General features: G+C 44.7%; 1 pseudogene; it reads left to right on the forward strand.

The window, feature by feature from the left end:
• Positions 1-727: 727 nt before the first annotated feature.
• On the forward strand, positions 728-8,914 carry LOC128576749 (DNA mismatch repair protein Msh6-like; annotated as a pseudogene).
• The last annotated feature ends 15,925 nt before the right edge of the window (positions 8,915-24,839 follow it).

Here is a 24,839-nt window from a genome sequence, read left to right on the forward strand (position 1 = left end):
AAGGATGTGAAAGAGATGGCCAGTACGAACCTTATACTTTAGTAAAAATTTTAAGGGTCTAGTGGTTGGGGCATGATGGAATATTCTCTGTCAGGTAAAACTCGTTGAATCTTTTAGCCCTCCCACAAAGAAGGAATCACCATACCTGGTGAACTCTGGGTTCTGGAGGCAATACCTTCCATACCTGGGAATAGCATTCTCCCATACCTGGCATGTACTGGATGACGTGAAAGGCTGCCAACTTTATGTGTTTCTAGAGCAGGAAAGGGCTTTGCAGCAAGTTCAAGCTACAGTATAATCACCTATACCAGCGGTTCTCAACCTGTGGGTCACAACCCATAGGAACTGTATTAAAGGGCCGCAGCATTAGGAAGGTTGAGAACCACTGACTTATACTGATCCAGTAGACTCAGTAGTGTTGGGGGTATCAGTGGTGGAAAAAGATGTATGTGGAGTTTATGCCAAGTCCCAATAGGAGAATTGTAACAGGACTTTGTCATTCTGGAGTAGACTACTAGGCATTAAGAGAGTTAGAATGGTTGCCCATGGGGCACCAAGTAACCATGTGTCAAGAATTGGCTATTACAAGCTAGGTTCTGTCAGATCCAAAAGTCATAATGTTGGGTGGTCCCAGCAGCAATCTGCCATAATCTGGAAATAGCATATCCCAAATCAAGCCCAACCAGGCTCAACTCTAACAAATAGGTCAGATCCCGTATCAGCCATGATGGTTGTACCAGCACCCCTTCTTCAGCTCACACCTATGGCCATAGGTGGGTCCTATACCACTGACCACTGGAAGAAGGAAGAAAATTTCTGAGTATAGTTTACATATGGCCAGCTCAATATAAAGATGTGAGCTGAAAATGGACAGTGGTTACTCCATAAACATACTTGGGGTGGCATTTAAAGACAGTGGTGAAGGGAAATTATCCCAGTAGGTGGAACTCCAAGCAGTGTACCTGCCCTGCACTTTACGTAGAGGAAAAGAGGCACAATATGAGAATATATATGGAGTCGATAATGGAGAATAGCCTAGCCAGCTGGTAAAGAACCTAGAAAAGAAAAAATTGGAATATTTGGGGCAAGGAAATCTGGGGTAGAGGCATGAGGATGGATCTTTAGGAATGGACATAGAACCTGAAGATTTTTGTATCATAGGTTGATGCCCATCAATGAATAGATGCCATATAAGAGGCACTGAACAACCAAGTAGATAAAATGGCTGAACACGGGCAGCGCCTGTGGCTCAGTGAGTAGGGTGCCGGCCCCATATGCTGAGGGTGGCGGGTTCAAACCCAGCCCCGGCCAAACTGCAACAACAACAACAACAAAAATAGCCGGGCGTTATGGCAGATGCCTGTAGTCCCAGCTGCTCTGGAGGCTGAGGCAAGAGAATCGCGTAAGCCCAAGAGTTAGAGGTTGCTGTGAGCTGTGTGAGGCCACGGCACTCTACCGAGGACGGTACAGTGAGACAGTGAGACTCTGTCTCTACAAAAAAAAAAAAAAAAAAAAATGGCTGAACACATATAACTAGCCATTCTTGGGCTGTCTAATTATATGAGCCAATAGGAAAAAGCTATTGTTGCTTGAGCTAGTTTGAGTTGAGTTTCTGTTACTTAGAATCAAGAGCCCTGAATATGGACAGTAAGTTGATAGTTTCCCTCAAAAGAAGGTAGTTGGGGGCAGTGCCTGTGGCTCAAAGGAGTAGGGTGCCGGCCCCATATAGTGGAAGTGGCAAGTTCAAACCCAGCCCCAGCCAAAAACTGCAAAAAAAAAAAAAAAGAAGTTAGTTGGTCTGAAAGTACCATGATACGTGCATTGAGTACAAGAGTTTTTCATGTTGCTGATTAAAAGTAAATTAATATGCTTAACCACTAACCTAGTGGAAGGTTAATTTTGGTATTTAATCTGTATAATAACCCATTTTGGCATGGAAGGAGCCAAAGGAGAGCCAAGATTTTTCCTTAGAAAACTGTTCTGGGCCCCCAAATGAACACATTCTACTCTATATTGCACCCCTCACTGATGTCTTACTTCCAATAATTTCTTTTACTTTCTTTTTTTTTATTGAGACAGTCTCACCTTGTCACCCTCTGTAAAGTACTGTGGCATCACAGGTCACAGCAACCTCAAACTGTTGGCCTTACATAATTCTCTTGCCTCCGCCTCTCAAGTAGCTGGGACTACAGGTGCCCACCATGATGCCCGGCTATTTTTTGGTTGCAGTTGTCATTGTTGTTTAGCAGGCCAGGCTGGGCTCAAACCCGCCAGCCTCAGTATACCTGGCTGGCATCCTACTCACTGAGCTACGGGCACCCAGCCACTTCCAACAATTTCAAAGCAGCTTACTGTAACTTTTTTTTTTTTTTGTAGAGACAGAGTCTCACTTTATCATCCTCAGTTGAGTGCTGTAACGTCACAGCTCACAGCAACCTCCAGTTCTTAGGCATAGGTGATTCTCTTGCCTCAGCCTCCCAAGTAGCTGGGACCACAGGCGCCCGCCACAATGCCTGGCTGTTTTTTTGTTGCAGTTTGGCCGGGGCCGGGTTTGAACCCACCACCATCGGTATAGGGGGCTGGTGCCCTACCCACTGAGCCACAGGCGCCGCCCAGCTTACTGTAACTTTATAAAATTTTTATTTTTTAAAACTTTTTGACTTATTTGTGATAACACTTAGTTTAAAACACAAACACACTATACAGCTGTACAAAAATATTTTCTTTCTTTATATCCTTATTCTATAAGCTTTTATCTGTTTTTGAAATAAAATTTTTTTTACTTTTTAAACTTTTTTGTTAAAGACTAAGACACAAACATACACAGGGTCAGAATCATCAATACCACTGTCTTTCATCTCCACGTCTTGTCCCATTGGAAAGTCTTCAGGAGCAATAACACTCATGGAGCTGTCACCTCCTATGATAACAATGCCTTCTCCTAGAATACCTCCTGAAGAAGGACCTATCTGAGGCTGTTTTACAGCTAACTTTTCTTTTTTTTTGAGACAGAGCTTCAAGCTGTTGCAACCTCCGACTCCTGGGCTCAAGTGATTCTCCTGCCTCTGCCTCCCAAGTAGCTGGGACTACAGGTGCCCGCCACAACGCCCAGCTATTTTTTGGTTGCAGCCGTCTTTGTTGTTTGGCAGGCCCAGGCTGGATTCGAACCTGCCAGCCACAACGCCTGTCTATTTTTTTGTTGCAGTTTGGCCAGGGCCGGGTTCAAACCCTCCACCCTTGGTATATGGGGCCGGTGCCCTACTCACTGAGCCACAGGCACCCCCAACAAGCAAACATCTTTTCTTTTTTTTGCAGTTTTTGGCTGGGGCTGGGTTTGAACCCACCACCTCCAGTATATGGGGCCGGTGCCCTACTTCTTTGAGCCACAGGCGCCGCCCCAACCATTTTGAACCATGTTGTGATAGGTATGTTTTAAGAATGGTCAGACAACATGGTACAAAGGGCATAGGTCCCTCCTACCAGCGAGAATTGCTTAGGACTCTACTTATATGAAAGAAAACTGAACTTCAATTGGATTTAAGCTATTAAACAATCTTATCTTGGGCTTTCATCACATACAGCCTGTCCTAATCATGATACAAGATTATTTGCCCCAAATAATGGTATCATTTGAAAGTACTTGATGATAATTAGATAATAGAACTGCCTATCAATATTGCTACCTGTTCATGTCAATAAAGAAACATATTGGTCTTTCTATCTATAACAGGACTTAAAGCGAAAGGGTATGATTTTAAGTTATCTGCAATAGGTTTGCAAATAGTCAAGATAAAAGGGAAAAAGGAGTTAGCACACAGCTCTGTATTACACCACTTAAAATCGTTGATGGGCTGGTCACAGTTATGTGTGCCTATAGTCCCAGCCACTTGGGATGCTGAGGCGAGAGGATTGCTTGAGCCCAGGAGTTTTAGGACAGCCTGGGCAACATAGTGAGAGGCTATCTCTTAAACCAACCAACCAACTAACAAACAAAACCATTGACTTATCTATTAGGATGCCATTAGAACAGACCCTAACTCAGCTTGGTGCCTGTGGCTCAGTGGTTAGGGCACCACCCACATACACTGGAGCTGGTGGGTTCGAACCCAGCTCAGGCCTGCTAAACAACAATGACAACCACAACCAAAAAATAGCCAGGCATTGTAGTGGGTACCTGTAGTCCCAGCTACTTGGGAGGCTGAGGCAAGAGAATCGCTTAAGTGTAAGAGTTTAAGGTTGCTCTGAGTTGTGACGCCACGGCACTCTACCCAGGGTGACATAGACTCTGTCTCAAAAAAAAAAAAAAGAACAGACCCTAACTCTCCCAATAGTGCTGAGGCCTAATTCTCCTAATAGTGCTGAGGCTGGGTATGAAAAATCACGGCTCCATATTGAAATCACCAAGTTGCAATTCATATCTGAAAGTGAATGGTTAAAGCAATCAATTCAATTATGCCTGTAATTGATTTGTGCTTCTTAAAAGATTATAAGAGAGTATATTAGTGACTATTCACACCCATGTAAAATATTGGCTGAGGGATCTTTTTCTTTTTTGACAGAGTCTCACTATGTTGCCCTGTGTAGAGTACTGTGCGTCACAGCTCACAACAACCTCAAACTCTTGCGCTTAAACAATACTCTTGCCTCAGCTTCCCGAGTAGCTGGGACTACAGGTGCCCACTACAACACCCGGCTTACCTGCAGCTAATTTTTTGTTGCAGTTGTCATTGTTGGTTAGCTGGTCCAGACCGTGCTCAACCCCGCTAGCCTCGGTGCATGTGGCTAACCACTGTGCAGTGCTGTAACCACTGTGCACCAGGCACCGAGCCTGTCTGAGCAATCTTATACATAAATGTTTGTCATGTAGAAAGAGATACTGAATTTATTTATTTATTTATTTTTTTCTTTTGGCCAGGGCTAGGTTTGAACCCGCCACCTCCGGCATATGGGACCGGCGCCCTACTCCTTGAGCCACAGGCGCCGCCCGAGATACTGAATTTATTTATTTATTTTGGGATAGAATCTCACTATGTTGCCCTCGGTAGAGTGCTGTGGCATCACAGCTCACAGCAACCTCAAACTGTTGGGCTTAAGCAATTTTCTTGCCTCAGCCTCCCAAATAGCTGGGACTACAGGTGCCTGCCACAACGCCTGGCTATTTTTTTGTTGCAGTTGTCATTGCTGTTTAGCTGGTCTGGGCTGGGTTCGAACCTGCCAGCCTGGGTGTACGAGGCCAGTGTGCTACCCACTGAGCTATGGGCGCCGCTCAGGATACTGAATTTAAACTGAGTAATCAGCAGACAAATCTGTAGTGGATTAGAAGAGCTAGATTAGAAGATTGCCCATGAAAATTGACACTACATTAAAGCCTTATCAGAAATACAATCTAAGGCCAGGTGTAGTGCCTCACACCTATAATCCTAACATTTTGGGAGGCTGAGGTAGGAGTATTGCTTGAGGCTGGGAGTTTGAGACCAGCCTGAGCAAGAGTGAGACCTTGTCTCTGCAAAAAATAGAAATATTAACCAGGCTTGGTGGTGCGTACCTGTAGTCCCAGTGACTCGGGAGGCTGAGGCAGAAGGATTGCTTCAGCCCAGGAGTTTGAAATCATAGTGAGCTATGATGACATCATGGCACTCTGCCCAGGTCAACAGAGTAAGACCCGGTCTCAAGAAAAAAAAAAAATGAGGGCGGCGCCTGTGGCTCAGTTGGTAAGGCGCCTGCCCAATGTACCCAGGGTGGCGGGTTCAAACCCGGCCCCGGCTGAACTGCAACCAAAAAAAAAAATAGCTGGGCGTTGTGGCGGGCGCCTGTAGTCCCAGCTACTTGGGAGGCTGAGGCAAGAGAATCGCTTAAGACCAGGAGTTGGAGGTTGCTGTGAGCTGTGTGAGGCCACAGCACTCTACCCAGGGCCATAAAGTGAGACTCTGTCTCTACAAAAAAAATAAAAAGAAAAAAGAAAAAAAAATGCAATTTTAGATGGCTTAATAAAATTATAAGCAGGTGCCTTGGATTATAAAAGCTGAGTAGAGGAGTTTCCTCTGTGTCAAGTGAAATCTGATCTTGTTTCTTTAATCTCATTCACCAGTTCGTTAGTGCTGACAGAGAGCTCAGGGATCACGCAATATAACAAAAACATATATATATATATATTTTGTAGAGACAGAGTCTCACTCTATGGCCCTCGGTAGAGTGCCGTGGCCCCACACAGCTCACAGCAACCTTCAACTCCTGGGCTTAGGCGATTCTCCTGCCTCAGCCTCCCGAGTAGCTGGGACTATAGGCGCCCGCCACAACGCCCGGCTATTTTTGGTTGCAGTTTGGCCGGGGCCGGGTTTGAACCCGCCATCCTCGGTATATGGGGCCGGCGCCCTACCGACTGAGCCACAGGCACCGCTCAACAAAAACATATTTTACTTATGTACTTTTTCACTTAAAACATTTTTACAGGGCGGCGCCTGTGGCTCAGTGAGTAGGGCGCTGGCCCCATATGCCGAGGGTGGCGGGTTCAAACCCAGCCCCTGCCAAACTGCAACAAAAAATAGCCGGGTGTTGTGGTGGGCGCCTGTAGTCCCAGCTGCTCGGGAGGCTGAGGCAAGAGAATCGCGTAAGCCCGAGAGTTAGAAGTTGCTGTGAGCCGTGTGACGCCACGGCACTCTACCCAAGGGCGGTACAGTGAGACTCTGTCTCTACAAAAAAAAAAAACAAAAAAAACATTTTTACAAAAAAGCATTTTTATAGTTATTATTACTTTAGTCAAGCATTTCTTACACGGTGAGGAGTTTGTAGTAAGAGTTAACTTTAATAACCTCTAAGGTGACTTTTTCTGGATGTCTTTTCAGACGACAGACACTACATTAACCTGGTTGAGGTTATGTTTTGTTTTGTTGCATCCCAACCATACTTGTCAAACCAGAAACTGGAAGGGCAAGGCCCACATTTACCAAAACCTGGAACCTGATTTTGACTTTCTTTCTTTTTTTTTTTTGTTTTTGTCTGGGGCTAGGTTTGAACCCGCCACCTCTGGCATATGGGACCGGCGCCCTACTCCTTGAGCCACAGGCGCCGCCCAGGAACGTGATTTTGATTGTCAAGGGTCTGTTGTTAGAAACCAAAAGGGGAAGCTCCTCCCTCCAGGCACTCAGGGCAATTTCAACAACAGCAGGAAATTGCCAAAGGAATTTTTTAAAAGTTTGTTCTTTTTTTTTTTTTTGTAGAGATAGAGTCTCACTTTACTGCTCTCGGTAGAGTGCCGTGGCGTCACACGGCTCACAGCAACCTTCAGCTCTTGGGCTTAGGCGATTCTCTTGCCTCAGCCTCCTGAGCAGCTGGGACTACAGGTGCCCGCCACAACGCCCGGCTATTTTTTTGTTGCAGTTTGCCGGGGCTGGGTTTGAACCCACCACCCTCGGTATATGGGGCCGGCGCCCTACTCCTTGAGCCACAGGCGCCACCCTATTTTCTTAACCTTTTAATATCCCCATCCAATTAGGCTAATTAGACTTCAGGACGAGTTAAGTCACCATTTGAAGTAAAGGAAAAGTGTACACCTTTCCGTAGAGTTTAAAATACCTATAATACGTGAAGGCACAGTGCTTGCCGCTGCCACTAGGGCACCTCCCCTTCCCAGGTAGGGATGTGGCCTGGGGCAAGGCAGGGCCTGGGTCCAGGCCTTTGGCGGGCTCTGAATTGCTGCCACAGATAAAGAACCTTAACGGAGGGCTGAGGAGATTGGCAGCGCCTGCGGGTCCTCCCAGTTCTTGTGACTTCTCCTTAGGTGAGTTGGTTTGGGCCAAAATGGAAGGTGGTCTTGCCTGGTTTATAACCAGCCCTTTGATAGAACATTTATCCCAGAGAAAGGGAAATCAGCTTTCATTCACATACAGGTTTTTGATGACAGTCCAAAAGGGGGTTAGCAATGGCTATTAAAGCCATATATAGGTAGGCACAACTTATGTATCAGATAAGAGTGAGGAAGATAAAGAAAGAGAGAGTAAAGAGGAAGTACGGCCTAAGACGCAAGGATCTGGGTGGAGTAGCCACCAAATAAAAACATGAAGGTTCACATCAGACTCTGAGAGTGACATTGGTGGCTCTGATGTGGAATTCAAACCAGATGCTAAGGAGGAAGGAAGCAGCTATGAAATAAGCAGCAGAGTGGGAGATAGTGAGAGTGAAGGCCTGTACTGCCTTGTCAAAGTTGCTGGAAAGTGGAAAAGAATGGTAACTGGAAATGGCTCTCTTAAAAGGAAAGGTTCAAGGAAGGAAATGCCCTCCACCGAAAGAGCAACGGGCATTTCATCAGATATCTGAGGGCTTTCTCTGCTCCTCCAAATTCTGAATCTCAAGCCCACCTTAGTGGAAGAAGTGATATCAATAGTCGCCCCACTATCTAGTATCATGAAACTTCACAGTGGCTTAAAAAGGAAAAGAGATGAGCACAGGAGGTGACCTGATCACCCCGATTTTAATGCATCTACACTCTGTGTGCCTGAGGATTTTCTTAATTCTTGTACTCCTGGGAAGAGGAAGGGGTGGCAGATTAAGTCTCAGAACTTTGATTTAGTCATCTTTTATAAGGTTGGAAAATTTTATAAACTGTACCACCTGGATGCTCTGATTGGGGTCAATGAACTGGGCTGCTATTCGTGAAGGGTCACGGGGCCATTCTGGTTTTCCTGAAATTGCATTTGGCTGTTATTCAGACTCCCTGGTACAGAAGGGCTATAAAGAAGTGGAACAGACTGAGACCCCAGAAATAATGAAGGCGCGATGCCAAAAGATGGCACATATATATAAGCATGATAAAGTGATGAGGAGGAGGATCTATAGGGTCATTACCAAGGGTACACAGACCTACCGCTTGCTAGAAGGTGATCCCTCTGAGGATTTCAGTGTCTTCCCTACTCACTGAGCCACAGGCGCCGCCCCAGAAATTATTTCCTCATTCAACTATTGATGCCAATGTGATGTGAGTGAGATAGATGTGTCACTTCTGGTATGAGGCAGATGAGACCTGGTGTCTGTGTCTTATCCACACTTTCCTCACCTCCTGGCCAGATGCACTGGTTCCAGTAGAAGACCACCAGGATCACTCAGAAAGTAGACAAAGTGGTAGCCCTTATAGCTCAAGTGATAGGTTCAAACCGCAGCCCTGGCCAAAAACTGGGGAAAAAAAAAAAAAAAAGAAAGAAAGAAAGTAGACAGAGGCTGGATCTTATTTATTTATTTATTATTATTATTATTTTTTTTTTGTAGAGACAGAGTTTCACTTTATCGCCCTTGGTAGAGTGCCGTGGCGTCACACAGCTCACAGCAACCTCCAACTCCTGGGCTTAAGCGATTCTCCTGCCTCAGCCTCCTGAGTAGCTGGGACTACAGGCGCCCGCCACAACGCCCGGCTATTTTTTTGCTGCAGTTTGGCCAGGGCCGGGTTTGAACCAGCCACCCTCGGTATATGGGGCCGGCGCCCTGCTCACTGAGCCACAGGTGCCGCCCTATTTATTATTTTGAGACAGAGTCTATGTCGCCCTTAGTAGTGCTGTGGCGTCATAGCTCACAGCAATCTCAAACTCTTGGGCTTAAGCAATTCTCTTGCCTCAGCTTTCTGAGTAGCTGGGATCACAGGGGCTCACCACAAAGCCTGACTATTTTTTTTTTTTTCTTTTTTTTGTAGAGACAGAGTCTCACTGTATCGCCCTCGGGTAGAGTGCTGTGGCGTCACACAGCTCACAGCAACCTCTAACTCTTGGGCTTACGTGATTCTCTTGCCTCAGCCTCCAGAGCAGCTGGGACTACAGGTGCGGGCCACAACGCCCGGCTATTTTTCTGTTGCAGTTTGGCCGGGGCTGGGTCCGAACCCGCCACCCTTGGCATATGGGGCCAGCGCCCTACTCACTGAGCCACAGGCGCCGCCCCTGACTATTTTTTTGTTGCAGTTGTCATTGTTGTTTAACTAGTCCAGGCTAGGTTCGAACCCGCCAGCCTTGGTATATGTGGCTGATGCTGTAACCACTGTGCTATGGGCGCTGAGCCTATTTTTATTTTTATTTATTTATTTACTTTTTTTTTGAGACAGAGTCTCACTATGTCACCCTTGGTAGAGTGCTGTGGCATCAGAGCTCACAGCAAGCTCTACCTTTTCGGCTTAAACGATTCTCTTGCCTCAGCCTCCCAAGCAGCTGGAACTACAGGTGGCTGCACAAAGCCTGGTTATTTTATTGTTGTTACAGTTGTCATTGTTGTTTAGCTGGCCCGGGTCAGGTTCGAACCCACCAGCCTGGGTGTACATGGCCGGCGCCCCACCATCTGAGCTACAGGCACCAACTATTTTTTTTTTTGAGACTGAGTCTCTGTTGTTTGGAGTTGAATGCTTGCTGTGATGTCATCATAGCTCACAGCAACGTCAGACTCTTGGGTGTTCAAGTGATCCTCTTGCCTCAGCCTCTGGAACAGCTGGAGCTATAGGCATGTGCCACCATGCCTGGCTAGTTTTTTCTATTTTTAGTAGAGACCTGGTCTCACTCTTGCTCACGCTGGTCTCAAACTCGTGAGCTCAAACAATCCACCCACCTTGGCCTCCTAGAATGCTACAATTACAGGTGTGAGCCACTGTGCCAGGCCAAGAGGCTGGATCTTTGGAATGCTGTTTGGAAGACTTTTCTTAAATACCCAACAGCTTTGTGACATGAATAAGTATTGCGTGACCAGAGACGCGAAAGAACAGCAGCTTTGGGCGGTGCCTGTGGCTCAGCGGGTAGGGCGCCGGCCCCATATGCCGAGGGTGGCGGGTTCAAACCCAGCCCCGGCCAAACTGCAACAAAAAAATAGCTGGGCGTTGTGGCAGGTGCCTGTAGTCCCAGCTACTCGGGAGGCTGAGGCAAGAGAATTGCCTAAGCCCAAGGATTTGGAGGTTGCTGTGAGCTGTGTGATGCCACGGCACTCTACCGAGGGTGATAAGGTGAGACTCTGTCTCTACAAAAAAAAAAAAAAAAAAGAACAGCAGCTTTGCCATGGGTATAAGCTTGCTCCTGCAATTATTAAGGGTAAACAAGAAACAGACTACACTGCACGGGATGGCGTGTAGCAAAGTTCTTTATTCTGGGATCTGATTTTATACACTTCTAGTCACGTACACACTTAATCTATCATCTGTTAGTTTCACCATTACCTCATTTTACCTATCTGAAATTATAAGGAAATATCCTGTTACCACATTAACACAATCACTTCTGCAGTAATTTGGCTTGGTGCCTGTAGCTCAACAGCTAGGGCACCAGCCACGTACACTGGAGCTGGCGGGTTTGAACCCAGCCCAGGCCTGCCAAACAACAATGACGATTGCAGCAAAAAAATAGTGGGGGGTTCTGGTGGGTGCCTGCAGTCCCAGCTACTAGGGAGGTTAAGACAAGAGGATCACTTAAGCCCAAGAATTGGAGGTTGCTGTGAGCTGTGATGCCTAGGCACTCTACCAAGGGCAACATAGTGAGACTGTGCCTCAGGGGGAAAAAAAAAACAAAGAAATACACTTTTTATCTTGTTAGGCCACCGAGATATGAGTTGCCTGTTACAGAATCTAGTTTTACTTACCTTGAGCAGGGGAGTAGGTAACTAAGACTTTCTTTCAATTTTTGATGTTTTGTATTTTCACCACAATGTGGATTTATCTTATCGTGCTTGGTCTTCAGGGTATGTGTTTTTTTTTTTTTTTTTTGTAGAGACAGAGTCTCACTTTATGGCCCTCGGTAGAGTGCCGTGGCATCACACAGCTCACAGCAACCTCCAACTCCTGGGCTTAAGTGATTCTCTTGCCTCAGCCTCCCGAGTAGCTGGGACTACAGGCGCCCGCCACAACGCCCAGCTATGTTTTGGTTGCAGTTCAGCCGGGGCCGGGTTTGAACCTGCCACCCTCGGTATATGGGGCCACAGGCGCCGCCCAGGGTATGTGTTTTTTTAAATGAAAACTCCATTCTTTTTTTTTTTATTTTGGCCGGGGCTAGGTTTGAACCTGCCACCTCTGGCATATGGGACGGGTGCCCTACTCCTTGAGCCACAGGCGCGGCCCGAAAACTCCATTCTTTAATACCAGAAGAATTTCAAATACTATTTCTTCAAGTATTGGTCATTTTACTATTTCCTCTTTTTCTTCTTCTGTAACCCTATCAGACATATTATGTAATTTCTCAATGTATTTTCCATGTCTCTCACCTTCTTTCTCATACCTTTTCTTTGAGACAGTTTCATTTTGTCACCCTCGGTAGAGAGCTATGACATCATAGCTCACAGCAACCTCCAACTGCTGTGCTTAAGCCATTCTTTTGCCTCAGCCTCCCAAGTATCTGGGACTACAGGCGCCCACAACACCTGGCTATTTTTAGAGATGAAGTCTGGCTCTGGCTCAGGCTGGTCTCGAAAGTGTGAGCTCAAGCAATCCACCCGCATTGGCCTCACAAGTGCTGGGATTACAGGCATGAGCTACTGTCCCCAGGTCTCACACCTTTTTTATTATATAACATAAAATTTACACTTCTATGGCCAGGCGCAGTAGCTCACGCCTGTAATCAGGGAAGAGAAAGTATCTACTATAATAGTTGCCATTGATATTCTGCCCTTGTCCCTTTGCCTTGCCTGTCACTCGAAGCTATGGACACTCCCCAAAAGCTAGGAGCCTCTCTCTGCAAAGTATCTGTATATCTCTTCTCTTGTGCCAAGGGTTTTCTCTGGCACTGCCAAAGTTTGCTCAGCTCCAGGTAGGCACAACCTGTGCAGGGCAGTTTGTGGCCCCGGGAGCAGCTCTTAACTAATGGAAGAGAGGAGTTGCTACATAAATTCAATGTCCTCATTGTCTTCAGCCTCCATTGGAACGATTTCTAGGGGTGTTCCATACATATCTCAGATGATTCTCACCAGGATTGAGCCCTAGGTGCCTGCAATGATGGCTTTATTATGAACATATCCTTTGTAGGCTGACCCCCTTCCTTTTCTTACTTTCCCCAATTCCTCACGCCGTGCTTCCTGGGACCACTTTCTAGATAAACCACCTGCATTAAAACCCATGTCTTGGGCGGTGCCTGTGGCTGAAAGGAGTAGGGCACTGGCCCCATATACCGGAGGTGGTGGGTTCAAACCCCGGTCAAAAACTGCAAAAAAATAAAAATAAAAATAAAACCCATGTCTTGGCTTGGTGCCCGTAGCTCAGTGGGTAGGGCGCCAGACACATACGTCGAAGCTGGCGGGTTCAAACCCAGCCCTGGCCTGCTAAAAACAACAATAACAACTGCAACAAAAAAAATAGCTGGGTGTTGTGGCGGGTGCCTGTAGTCCCAGCTACTTGGGAGGCTGAGGCAGGAGAATCGCTTAAGCCTAAGAGTTGGAGGTTGCCGTGAGCTGTGATGCTACGGCACTCTACCCAGGGTGACAGCTTGATACTCTGTCTCAAAAAAACCCCCATGTCTCAGGGCCTGATTTTAGGAAGACCCAAGCTAAGACATCTAATTTGCCTTGTTTATGGTTTATATAAATAGGTTTTTATAATGATAGGTCCCCTCCAAAGGCAATGCTTCTTACTACAATTACAAAAGCAAATGCTAGAAATAAATTTGTGGGTATAAAGATCTGTTTTTTTGTTTTGTTTTGTTTTTTTGCAGCTTTTGGCCGGGGCTGGGTTTGAACCCGCCACCTCTGGCATATGAGGCCAGCGCCCTACTCGCCCTACTCCTTTGAGCCACAGGCGCCACCCTAACGACCTGAGTTTTTCTCACTCATTCAATGGGTCGCTTCTTCTATCTAGATCCTAAGTGCATGAGCTATCTCTATGGTTGATAGAATTAGGCCTATAGTTAGGTAGGAGAGCAAGAAGGGGGAGGCAGGGTTTGAATTTGGTTGCAAATTTCAGAAATCTATTCAAAATAGCTTAATCGGAAAGGTGTATTTATTGGTTCACAGAGTCCCAGGATGCACTTGGGTCTCAGGAATATTTGAAACAAGAGCTGTGATTGCCAATATTTCTTTTTTTACTCCTTAAATCTTATCTTTGCTTTCTCATTACTGATCAGCTCTCTTCTCTTCTTCCTCATCTTGATAGTTAATGTTTATTAAGCTTCTGAAACAGTGCCCATAGCACAGTGGTTACCGCGTCAGCCACGTGCACCGAGGCTGGCGGGTTTGAACCCAGCCCGGGCCAGCTAAACAACAATGAGAACTGCAACAAAAAAATAGCCAGGCGTTGTGGCAGGGGCCTGTAATCACAGCTACTCGGGAGGCTGAGGCAAGAGAATCACTTAAGCCCAAGAGTTTGAGGTTGTTGTGAGCTGTGACGCCACGGCACTCTACCAAGGGCCACATAGTGAGACTCTGTCTCAAAACAACAAAACAAACAAACAAAAAAATCCCCACAAGATTCTAATATTCTATTTCATGGTCCAGCAATCTTATGAGCTAGGTACTTTTATTATCTCAATATTTCATCAGTGTGATTAATCATGAGCAAGTCACTTAAATTCCTAGGGCCTTAGCTTCCTCATTTATAAAATGGAAATAATGCCAGGCATGGTGGCTCACGCCTGTCATCCTAGCATTCTGGGAGACCAACGAGGGTGGACTCCTGGAGGTCAGGAGTTGGAGACCAGCCTGAGTAAGAGCAAGACCCTGTTCCTATTCAAAATAGAAAAATCAGGGGCGGTGCCGGTGGCTCAAGGAGTAGGGCGCCGGTCCCATATGCCGGAGGTGGCGGGTTCAAACCTAGCTCCGGCCAAAAACCACAAAAAAAAGAAAAATCAGCTTGCTGTTGTGGCAGGCATCTGTAGTTCTAGCTACTCAGGAGGCTGAGGCAGGAGGATCATTTGAGCCCAAAAGTTTGAGGTTGCTATGAGCTAGGCTGAGACCGTGGCACTCTAGCCTGGGCAACAGAGTGAGACACTGTCTCAAAATTTTAAATTTAAATTAAAAAAAATAGAAATAATGAGAGTACCTTCCTCATGTAGTTGTTGTGGTAATTAAATCAGATAATATAAGTACAAGGTCTAGCACTGTGTCTTGCTCACAATAAGTGATCCATAACATTAGCTATTTCATTGTTATTAACAGGCAACAAGCCCTTCTCCCTTCCAAATACTATCTTCATGGGGACACTTTTTTCTTTAAGACTGCAACTCATGGGCAGCGCCTATGGCTCAAAGGGGTAGGGCGCCGGCCCCATATGCCGGAGGTGGCGGGTTCAAACCCAGCCCTGGCCAAAAACTGCAAAAATAAATAAATAAAAATAATTAAAAAAAGACTGCAACTCATTTTGAAAAATCAAAGTATATGATGGTAAAATTATTTAAAATAGAAGAGGGAAGCATAAAATATCAAGCATTGGTGTCCAACTGCCCTAGGGATGGCTGGATGCATGATTAAGAGTGAGAAAGGATTTGTGAAAATGTCCTCGGACTTGTAGAATTCTCTGATACTTCCTGGGAACTTATTTCTGATTTCAAGTTGAATGTCACACATTTTCCTCTTCATTTTAATTGTAGACCATTGACTGTTTGGGTTGACTATGACCTGAATATATTAATAGTATGGCCAATGTTTTTTGAGGGATCCATCTTTTAATTAATTGCATGTGACACAAGGGGAAAGAAAAATGAAGTCTGAAACTAGTTTTGATGCCTAGAAGAAAAATCAACTGCTATTATAACTGATGCAAATTTTTGCAAAAGGAAATCATGCCCTGGAGGGATAAGGTATTTTGTTAAAGCATATCATGTCTAAACAACTTTATAAATTCAGATTTTAGGATCATCAATTGTGGACTGCTTTGTTTTTCTTTTTTCCCCCTGTAAGTTTGAAGAAATATTAACTTTGAACTAAGCAGGCATTAGCCATTCTGGAGACATTAGTTGAAATGCCACTATTCAACTAATATATATATATTTATATATATATATATTTTTTTTTTTGACAGAGTCTCAAGCTGTCACCCTGCGTAGAGTGCTGTGACATCACAGCTCACAGCAACTTCAAACTCTTGGGCTTAAGTGAATCTCTTGCCTCAGCCTCCCAAGTAGCTGGGACTATAGGTGCCCGCCACAATACCCGGCTATTTTTTGGTTGGAGTTGTCGTTGTTTGGCAGGCCTCAGCTGGGTTGGGTTTGAACCCGCCAGCTCCCGTGTATGTGGCTGGCGCTCTAGCTGCTTGAGCTACAGGCACTGAGCCCCACATTATATTTTTTAAAGAACTTTATTTATGTATTTATTTATTTGTTTATTTATTTTGAGACAGAGTCTCACTTTGTTGCCCTTGGTAGAGTGCTATGTCATCATGGCTCACAGCAACCTCAAATTCTTGGGCTTAAGCAATTCTCTTGTCTCAGCCTCCCAAGTAGCTGGGACCACAGGCGCCTGCCACAATGCTCTGCTATTTTTAGAGCTGGGGCCTCACTCTTATTGCTCAGGCTGGCCTCAAACCTCTGAGCTCAGGCAATCCTCCCGCCTCGGCCTCCCAGAGTGGTAGGATTACAGGTGTGAGCTACTGTGCCTGACCTACAATTTTAAAAAGAAATTTTAGAATTTTCAAAGAACATTTTGAAAAATTAACTCCTTTTATAAATGCCTATATGAAGTAGAACATGAGATTTAGCTATACACAACAAAGTGGGTAAGAATGTAGAATGTTGCAAAAGGAATTCTTGCCCCAGACTGCGGGATGATTCCATTAGGATGAGGAAGGGTTCAAATTTGGAGAGGTAAATGAAAGAGTTGGAGGTCAGTGAGTGTCTTTCAGAGTACTGTGATCTGGGCCCCACTCTCTGGGATGGCTATGGAGAGGGAGGGAGTGATGCACTCCTCACGGGGACCTGAGGGTGGAAGGAATTGTATCTCACATCTCAGATGTAACCAGGAGACTGCAAGGTGCTAAGAGAAGCCTCTCATTCAGCAAGGCACCAGAATAGACAACGCAGGCCGAGAGAGGTCCTGAAGCAGTTGAACCTGATGTCAGTCTGATGGGGCCCATGCACGTTGACCCGGTCTTTGGAAGGTAGCTCAGTGTTTTTTAATCTCTGAGAGTCAGAGAGAGCCAGTAAACCTTAGGGTGCCTGGGTAAGGATACAGAAGAATCAGAGTTGTGTCCTGGTGACCACAGGCTGTGATGGGCTTATAGACTTCAGCAATGAATGCCAGAACTCAATGGCAAAGGCCAGATAAGCAAGTTAAATTCCACTAAATTCCAGTAAAAGACAGGACCTCTGTATCTAGAAACCCACTCCATACAGAAGGCCGATCTGTAGTAAGCCATCTAGAAAGAAATTAGCTCATTCCTGGGGAGAAGAAGGGGTGGGGAATACTAAATTATGTAAAAGAGTTTGAGTTTTGAACTAGAAATGGCTAAATTACCTTGAATTAGCAAGATTAAGTTTGATACTACTAATTACCTTGGGGGCTCACTAGCTAAATTAAGTATAAAGAGAAAGGAGGAAAGTTAGATGTTTTAAAGTTATTTGAAAGTTTAATTATTTTAAGTGGAATATATTATACTTAAAGCACATTACAAAAAAAAAATAAAGCACATTACATAGTACTTAAAAAATTTCTATGGTAGCAGCGCCTGTGGCTCAAGGAGTAGGGCGCTGACCCCATATGCCAAGAGTGGCGGGTTCAAACCAAGCCCTAGCCAAAAAAAACTACAAAAAAAAAATAATAATAATTTCCATGGTGATTATTCTAAACAATTAAGAATTTTGTCATAATCATTTTTGAGTTTTCTAACTTTCTTTTTTTTTTTTTTTTTTTTGTAGAGACAGAGTTTCACTTTATGGCCCTCGGTAGAGTGCTGTGGCCTCACACATCTCACAGCAACCTCCAACTCCTGGGTTTAAGCGATTCTCTTGCCTCAGCCTCCCGAGTAGCTGGGACTACAGGCACCCGCCACAACGCCCGGCTATTTTTTGGTTGCAGTTTGGCCGGGGCAGGGTTTGAACCCACCACCCTTGGTATATGGGGCCAGTGCCTTACCGACTGAGCCACAGGCGCCGCCCGAGTTTTCTAACTTTCAATGAAACATTTGAATATCAGATTTAAAGTCACATATTTACACTCAAATTTTGGGATTATGAATTTAATACCTACCACTTTTTTTTTTTTTTTTTTTGTAGAGACAGAGTCTCACTGTACCGTCCTCGGGTAGAGTGCTGTGGTGTCACACAGCTCACAGCAACCTCTAACTATTGGGCTTACGCGATTCTCTTGCCTCAGCCTCCCGAGCAGCTGGGACTACAGGCGCCCGCCACAACGCCCGGCTATTTTTTTGTTGTTGCAGTTTTGGCCGGGGCTGGGTTTGAACCCGCCACCCTAGGCATATGGGGCCGGCGCCCTACTCACTGAGCCACAGACGCCGCCCAATACCTACCACTTTTGTGCAGATAGGTTGTACATTTCCTTTCCTTTCTTTTTTTTTTTTTTGAGACAGAGTCTTACTTTGTCGCCCTCGGTAAGAGTGCTGTGACGTCACAGCTCACAGCAACCTCTAGCTCTTGGGCTTAGCTGATTCTCTTGCTTCAGCCTCCCAAGTAGCCGGGACTACAGGCGCCTGCCACAACGTCCAGCTATTTTTTTGTTGCAGTTTGGCCAGGGCCAAGTTTGAACCTGCCACCCTCCGTATATGGGGCCAGTGCCCTACTCACTGAGCCACAGGCGCCGCCCATGCCGGACTATTTTTGTTGTTATTGTTGCCCTTGTCGTTGTTGGTTCTTAGCTGGCCCGGGCCAGGTTTGAACCCGCCAGCCTCCGTGTATGTGGCTGGCGCCATATCCACTAAGCTGTGAGCGCTGCCCACATTTTCCTTTCTTTTCTTTTCTTTTTTTTTTTTGTAGAGACAGAGTCTCACTTTATGGCCCTCGGTAGAGTGCCGTGGCCTCACACAGCTCTCAGCAACCTCCAACTCCTGGGTTTAAGCAATTCTCTTGCCTCAGCCTCCCGAGTATCTGGGACTACAGGCGCCCACCACAACACCCGGCTATTTTTTGGCTGCAGTTCAGCCGGGGGCCGGGTTTGAACCCGCCACCCTCGGTATATGGGGCTGGCGCCTTACCGATTGAGCCACAGGCGCCGCCCAGGCACCTCTACTTTTAAGGACCCTTAGGATTCATTGGGCAGACCCAGAATAATCTATTTTTTTATTTTTTAAGACAGAGTCTCACTCTGTTGCCCTAGCCTAGAGTGCCATAGCCTCAGCCTAGTTCACAGCAACCTCAATTCATGGACTCAAGTGATCCTCTTGCCTTAGACTCCTAAGTAGCTGAGACTATAGGCTCCTGCCATGACACCTGGCTAATTTTTCTATTTTTAGTAGTCTCATTCTTGCTCAGGCCGGTGTCAACTCCTGAGGTCAAGGGGTCTTCCTGTGTCAACCTCTCAGAGTGCTAGGATTACAGGTGTCAACCACAGTGACACCTGGCCCAGAATAATCTATTTTAAGGTCAGCTGATTAGCAACCTTAATTCCCCCTTGCCATGTAATAACATTGTCACAGCTTCCAGGCATCAGGATGTGGACTCTTGGGGGCAGGTGGCATTAATCTGCTTGCCACATAAGATTTTTCCTTTCCCCCAGAATTAATCTATAAATTTAATGCAATGTTGATGAGAATCTTGATAAGATGATGCAAAACTTAATGTAAAAGAGATAATGTACAAGAATAATAATGAAGTTTTTTGTCTGTTTGTTTTTGTTTTGTTTTTGAGACAGAGTCTAACTATGTCACCCTTGGTAGAGTGCCATAGTGTCACAGCTCACAGCAACCTCAAATTCTTGGACCTAAGCGATTCTCCTGCCTCAGCCTCCCAAGCAGCTGGAACTAAATGCACATGCCACAATGCCCAGCTATTTTGTTGTTGTTGTCCTTGTTATTTAGGAGGCCCAGTCCGGGTTCGAACCCAACAGCCCCAGTGAATGTGGCTGGTACTGTAACCACTGAGCTATGGGTGCCATGCCTTGCCTCAGTTTTTTATTTTTGGTAGAGATGGGGGGGGCGGTTCTCATTGTTGCTCAGGCTGGTCTTGAACTCCTGAGCTCAAGTGATCCACATACCTGGGTCTCCCAGAGTGCTAGGATTAGAGGCGTGAGCCCCTGCGCCCAGGCAATAATGAAGTTTTCTAAAAATAGGAATAATGAGCTCAGCCCCAACAATTAAAAAAAAAAAGGAGAAAAAAAAAACTAACTGAATAAAAATCAACACTTATACCAAATAAATAAATAAATAAATAATAGAAAAGTTATTTCTTTATAACTTATAGCACACATAGAAATGTAAACCTATTTAACATAGCTGAGCTATCATATAGTAGTACCATAATAAAGAAAGGATAAAATAGAGAAAGATATATTCATTTATTGTTTTTATTTATTTATTTTTCTTTTAAAGAGACAGAGTCTCATTTTGTCGCCCTCAGTAGAGTGTTTTGGCATCACAGCTCACAGCAATCTCTAGCTCCTGGGCTTAGGAGATTCTCTTGCCTCAGCCTCCTGAGTAGCTGGGACTACAGGTGCCTGCCACAACACCTGGCTATTTTTGTTTTTGTTGTTGTTTTTGTTGCAGTTTTGGCCAGTTCCGGGTTTGAACCCGCCACCCTTGGTATGTGGGGCCGGCATCCTACTAACTGAGCCACAGGCACCGCCCAGGATATATTCATTAAAAAAAAAAAGAAAAGCAGAGCCCATCTGTACATCAAATACAAAAATAAATTCCAAGTGAATTAAATATCAAAACGTTAAGAAAAAAACCTTAGGAAATACTAGAAGGACACACATACACACACAATCTCAGAGTGGGGAAAATTATTTTTAAAAAACCAGAAGCTGTGGGCGGCGCCTGTGGCTCAGTGAGTAGGGCGCTGGCCGCATATGCCGAGGGTGGCGGGTTCAAACCCAGCCCCAGCCAAACTGCAACAAAAAAATAGCCGGGTGCTATGGCGGGCACCTGTAGTCCCAGCTACTCGGGAGGCTGAGGCAAGAGAATCGCTTAAGCCCAGGAGCTGGAGGTTGCTGTGAGCTGTGTGATGCCACGGCACTCTACCAAGGGCCATAAAGTGAGACTCTGTCTCTAAAAAAAAAACAAAACTAGAAGCTGTAAAAATATTGACATTTGAATACTTGCAAATTTAACATTCTTGTACATTGAAATGTACCGTAATTGGACAGAGTCTGTGGCTCAAGGGAGTAGGGCGCCGGCCCCATATGCCGGAGGTGGTGGGTTCAAACCCAGCCCTGGCCAAAAAAAAAAGTACCATAATTGAAAATAAAAGATAAATGACAGAGGGGTGGCACTTGTGGCTCAAAGGGGTAGGGCGCCAGTCCCATATGCCGGAGGTGGTGGGTTCAAACCCAGCCCCCGCCAAAAACGACAAAAAAAAAAAAAAAGATAAATTACAGAATGGGAGAATATTTTAAATAAATATATCAGAGTATCAATATCTATATTATATATTATGTCTATTATTTATATATATGCATCTATAATATCTAGTATCAAAAGCAAAACGAACACAGGAAATAAAGTACTAATTTACTGATGGAGAACATGAAATGGCCCATAAACATATAAACCAATGCTTGTTTAAAATCAAGAAAATGTAAATTAAGCGATAATAATGTTTTTCTCTAATCAGATTAGGAAAAATAAAAACAAATATGTATAACATCTGATATTCACTAATGTGGTAGAAATGGGCACTCATATCATGTCTGAAATAGCTTCTCTGAAGGGTAAAGATTAAAACTATGTCCTGGGCGGTTCCTATGGCTTAGTGGGTAGGACGATGGCCCCATGTACCGAGGGTGGCAGGTTCGAGCCTGGCCCCAGTCAAACTGCAACAACAACAACCACAAAAAACAGCCGGGCGTTGTGGCAGGCTCCTGTAGTCCCAGCTGCTCAGAAGGCTGAGGCAAGAGAATCACTTAAGCCCGGGAGTTGGAGGTTGCTGTGAGCTGTGTGAGGCCACGGCACTCTACCGAGGGCCATAAAGTGAGACTCTGTCTCTAAAAAAAAAAAAAAAAATACTATGGTTATAATTTTTTTGTTGTAGTAACATATTGGAAACAACCCACGTGTGCATGAATAAGAGAAGTGTTTTTTTTTTTTGTAGAGACAGAGTTTCACTTTATGGCCCTTGGTAGAGTGCCGTGGCCTCACACAGCTCACAGCAACCTCCAACTCCTGGGCTTATGTGATTCTCTTGCCTCAGCCTCCCGAGTAGCTGGGACTACAGGCGCCCGCCACAACGCCTGGCTATTTTTTTGTTGCAGTTTGGCTGGGGCTGGGTTTGAAACCGCCACCCTCGGTATATGGGGCCGGCGCCCTGCTCACTGAGCCACAGGCGCCGCCCGAGAAGTGTTGAATAAAATATGGCACCGTATCTTTTGGATAGTTTTCTTTTTCTTTTTCTTTTTTTTTTTTTGAGATAGAGCCTCAAGCTGTCGTCCTGGGTAAAGTGTTGTGGCATCACAGCTCACAGCAACCTCAAACTCCTGGGCTCAAGCGATTCTTCTGCCTCCACCTCCCAAGTAGCTGGGACTACAGGCGCCCACCACAATGCCCGGCTATTTTTTGGTTGCAGCCGTCATTGTTGTTTGGAGGGCCCAGGCTGGATTCGAACCTACCAGCTCAGGTGTTTGTGGCTGGTGCCTTAGCCACTTGAGCCACAGGTGCTGAGCCCTTTTGGATAGTTTTCAAAAATTTGGCAGATCTATACGTACATCTTACTAAGAAAGATATTCAAGACATCTTACTAAGAAAAGCGGGATTTGCAACAAATATATTTAGAACTATCTCATTTGTTTAAAACCAAAAATATAATATGTCTGCATATAAATTTGACTATTTATTCGACTTTTAAATTATTATTATTGTTAATTTTTTGAGACAAAGTCTCACTTTGTTGCCCCCAGGTCGTCCCAGGTAGAGTACCCTGGTGTCATAGCTCACAGCAACCTCAGACTCCTGGGCTTGAGCAATTCTCTTGCTTCAGCCTCCCAGTAGCTGGGACTACAGGCGCCTTCCGCAACGCCCAGCTATTTTTAGAGGCGGAGTCTGGCTCTAGCTTAGGCTGGTCTCAAACTTGTGAGGTCTGCAATCTGTCCACTTCGGCCTTCCATAGTGCTGGAGTTGCAGGCTTGAACCACCGCACTGCACCTGACAATTTATTGTAATACAATACCCATACAATCTTTTATGTAATATATGTTTGGAAGAGTAGATACCAAACTGACACTTTTTAAAAAACTTGCAAGCTTTTTGATTATTTAACTTTTTATTATAAACCCATGTTCATGATATAAAACATAATTAAAATCTCTCTTTTACTTGATTAAGAAAAGCCAGTATAGAGAAAATAAATGGGAGAGAAAGGCCCAAAATTTTACAGTAGTTGCTTTGGGACAATAGGATTGCGCATGCATGGATAATGCCTTTATGCTAGTTTTTCACATAGGCATATATTTCTGTTATAAAAGGAAAATATGAAAAAAGTAAAAAGTAAGAAAAATGCTTGGGCTGCACCTGTGGCTCAGTGAGTAGAGCACCAGCCCCATATACCGGAAGTGGCGGGTTCAAACCCAGCCCGGGCCAGAAACTGCAAAGAAAAATGCTTAATGATAACTAATTTAAGTTTGACTCTACTTGGCATATTAACACCCAAGGTGGTTAATAGAAAAAAATACCTTAGGCTTTGAGATCCAAAGTCCTGCATTCATATACTAGTTATAATATCCTATTATGTTTGAATTTAGGCAAATTATTTACCAGGTCCAAGCCTTAGTTTCCTTATCTGTAAAGTGGATTGATAATAATGTCTAAGTTATTGGATCGTTTACAGGGTTAAATGAGTTAATGTATTCAAATAACTTGGAATATCACAGGTGTTATTAGTTTCTTCTTCACCGGGTCTCAGGCTGCCTTGGAGGTGGAGCACCCCTCTATAGTCTTGCCCTGGTTTTAATTTATTTTCCTTAAACTAACTTGTACTCCCAAGTTGTGTGTCATTACAATTACAGCTTAATTTTGTACAATGTTTTAATGTTTACACGTATCTTCACATACTATACTATGTACCTTGAATCCTTGCATATAATTGTATGAATCTCATTTTAACTTCCTACTACTCAAATGCTCAGGAGTAAATGAGGTGGTGTATATATTACTGAGAATGTTTTTACAATGAGAGAATTATAAATTAATGTTGCAAATTGAATCTATATCCCCACTGAACAAGTAAGGTGGTTCATGGCCTGTAATCCTAACACTCTGGGAGGCTGAGGTGGGTGGCACCTGAGCTCAGGAGTTTGAGAGCAGCCTGAGCAAAGTGAGACACTGTCTTTACTAAAAAATTAGAAAAAAACTAACCAGCTGTTATGGCAGGTGCCTGTAGTCCCAGCTACCTGGGAGGCTGAGGCAAGAGGATTGGTTGAGCCCAAGAGTTTGAGGTTGCTGTGAGCTAGGACGCTACAGCACTCTGCCAAGGGTGAAAGTGAAACACTGTCTCAAAAAAAGAAAAAAAGAAAAGAAAAAGAAAATAGTCCAAAATCTGAATACATTCTGAATTTGCTCGTGTTCTCTCAATGTCCTTAGAAATGCACAACATTCAGTAGTCAAAAGACTGAACAAGAGGTTTTTTTTTTTCATAAGCTCTCCATCATGGGGTTAGCTCACTCAGAAAAGTAGAATGACTTCTTAGTGACATTCTTAAAGAATGACAGTAAAAACCCGTCTTCTATAAGCTGAATCTGGGACAAAATTGTTGAAAAAACTGAGGGGATGATGACAATATACATAAGGACTTTAATGTCCCCAAAGCAGTCACAAATGC

This window comes from Nycticebus coucang, chromosome X, assembly GCF_027406575.1.
Source record: "Nycticebus coucang isolate mNycCou1 chromosome X, mNycCou1.pri, whole genome shotgun sequence".
Taxonomy (NCBI): domain Eukaryota; kingdom Metazoa; phylum Chordata; class Mammalia; order Primates; family Lorisidae; genus Nycticebus; species Nycticebus coucang.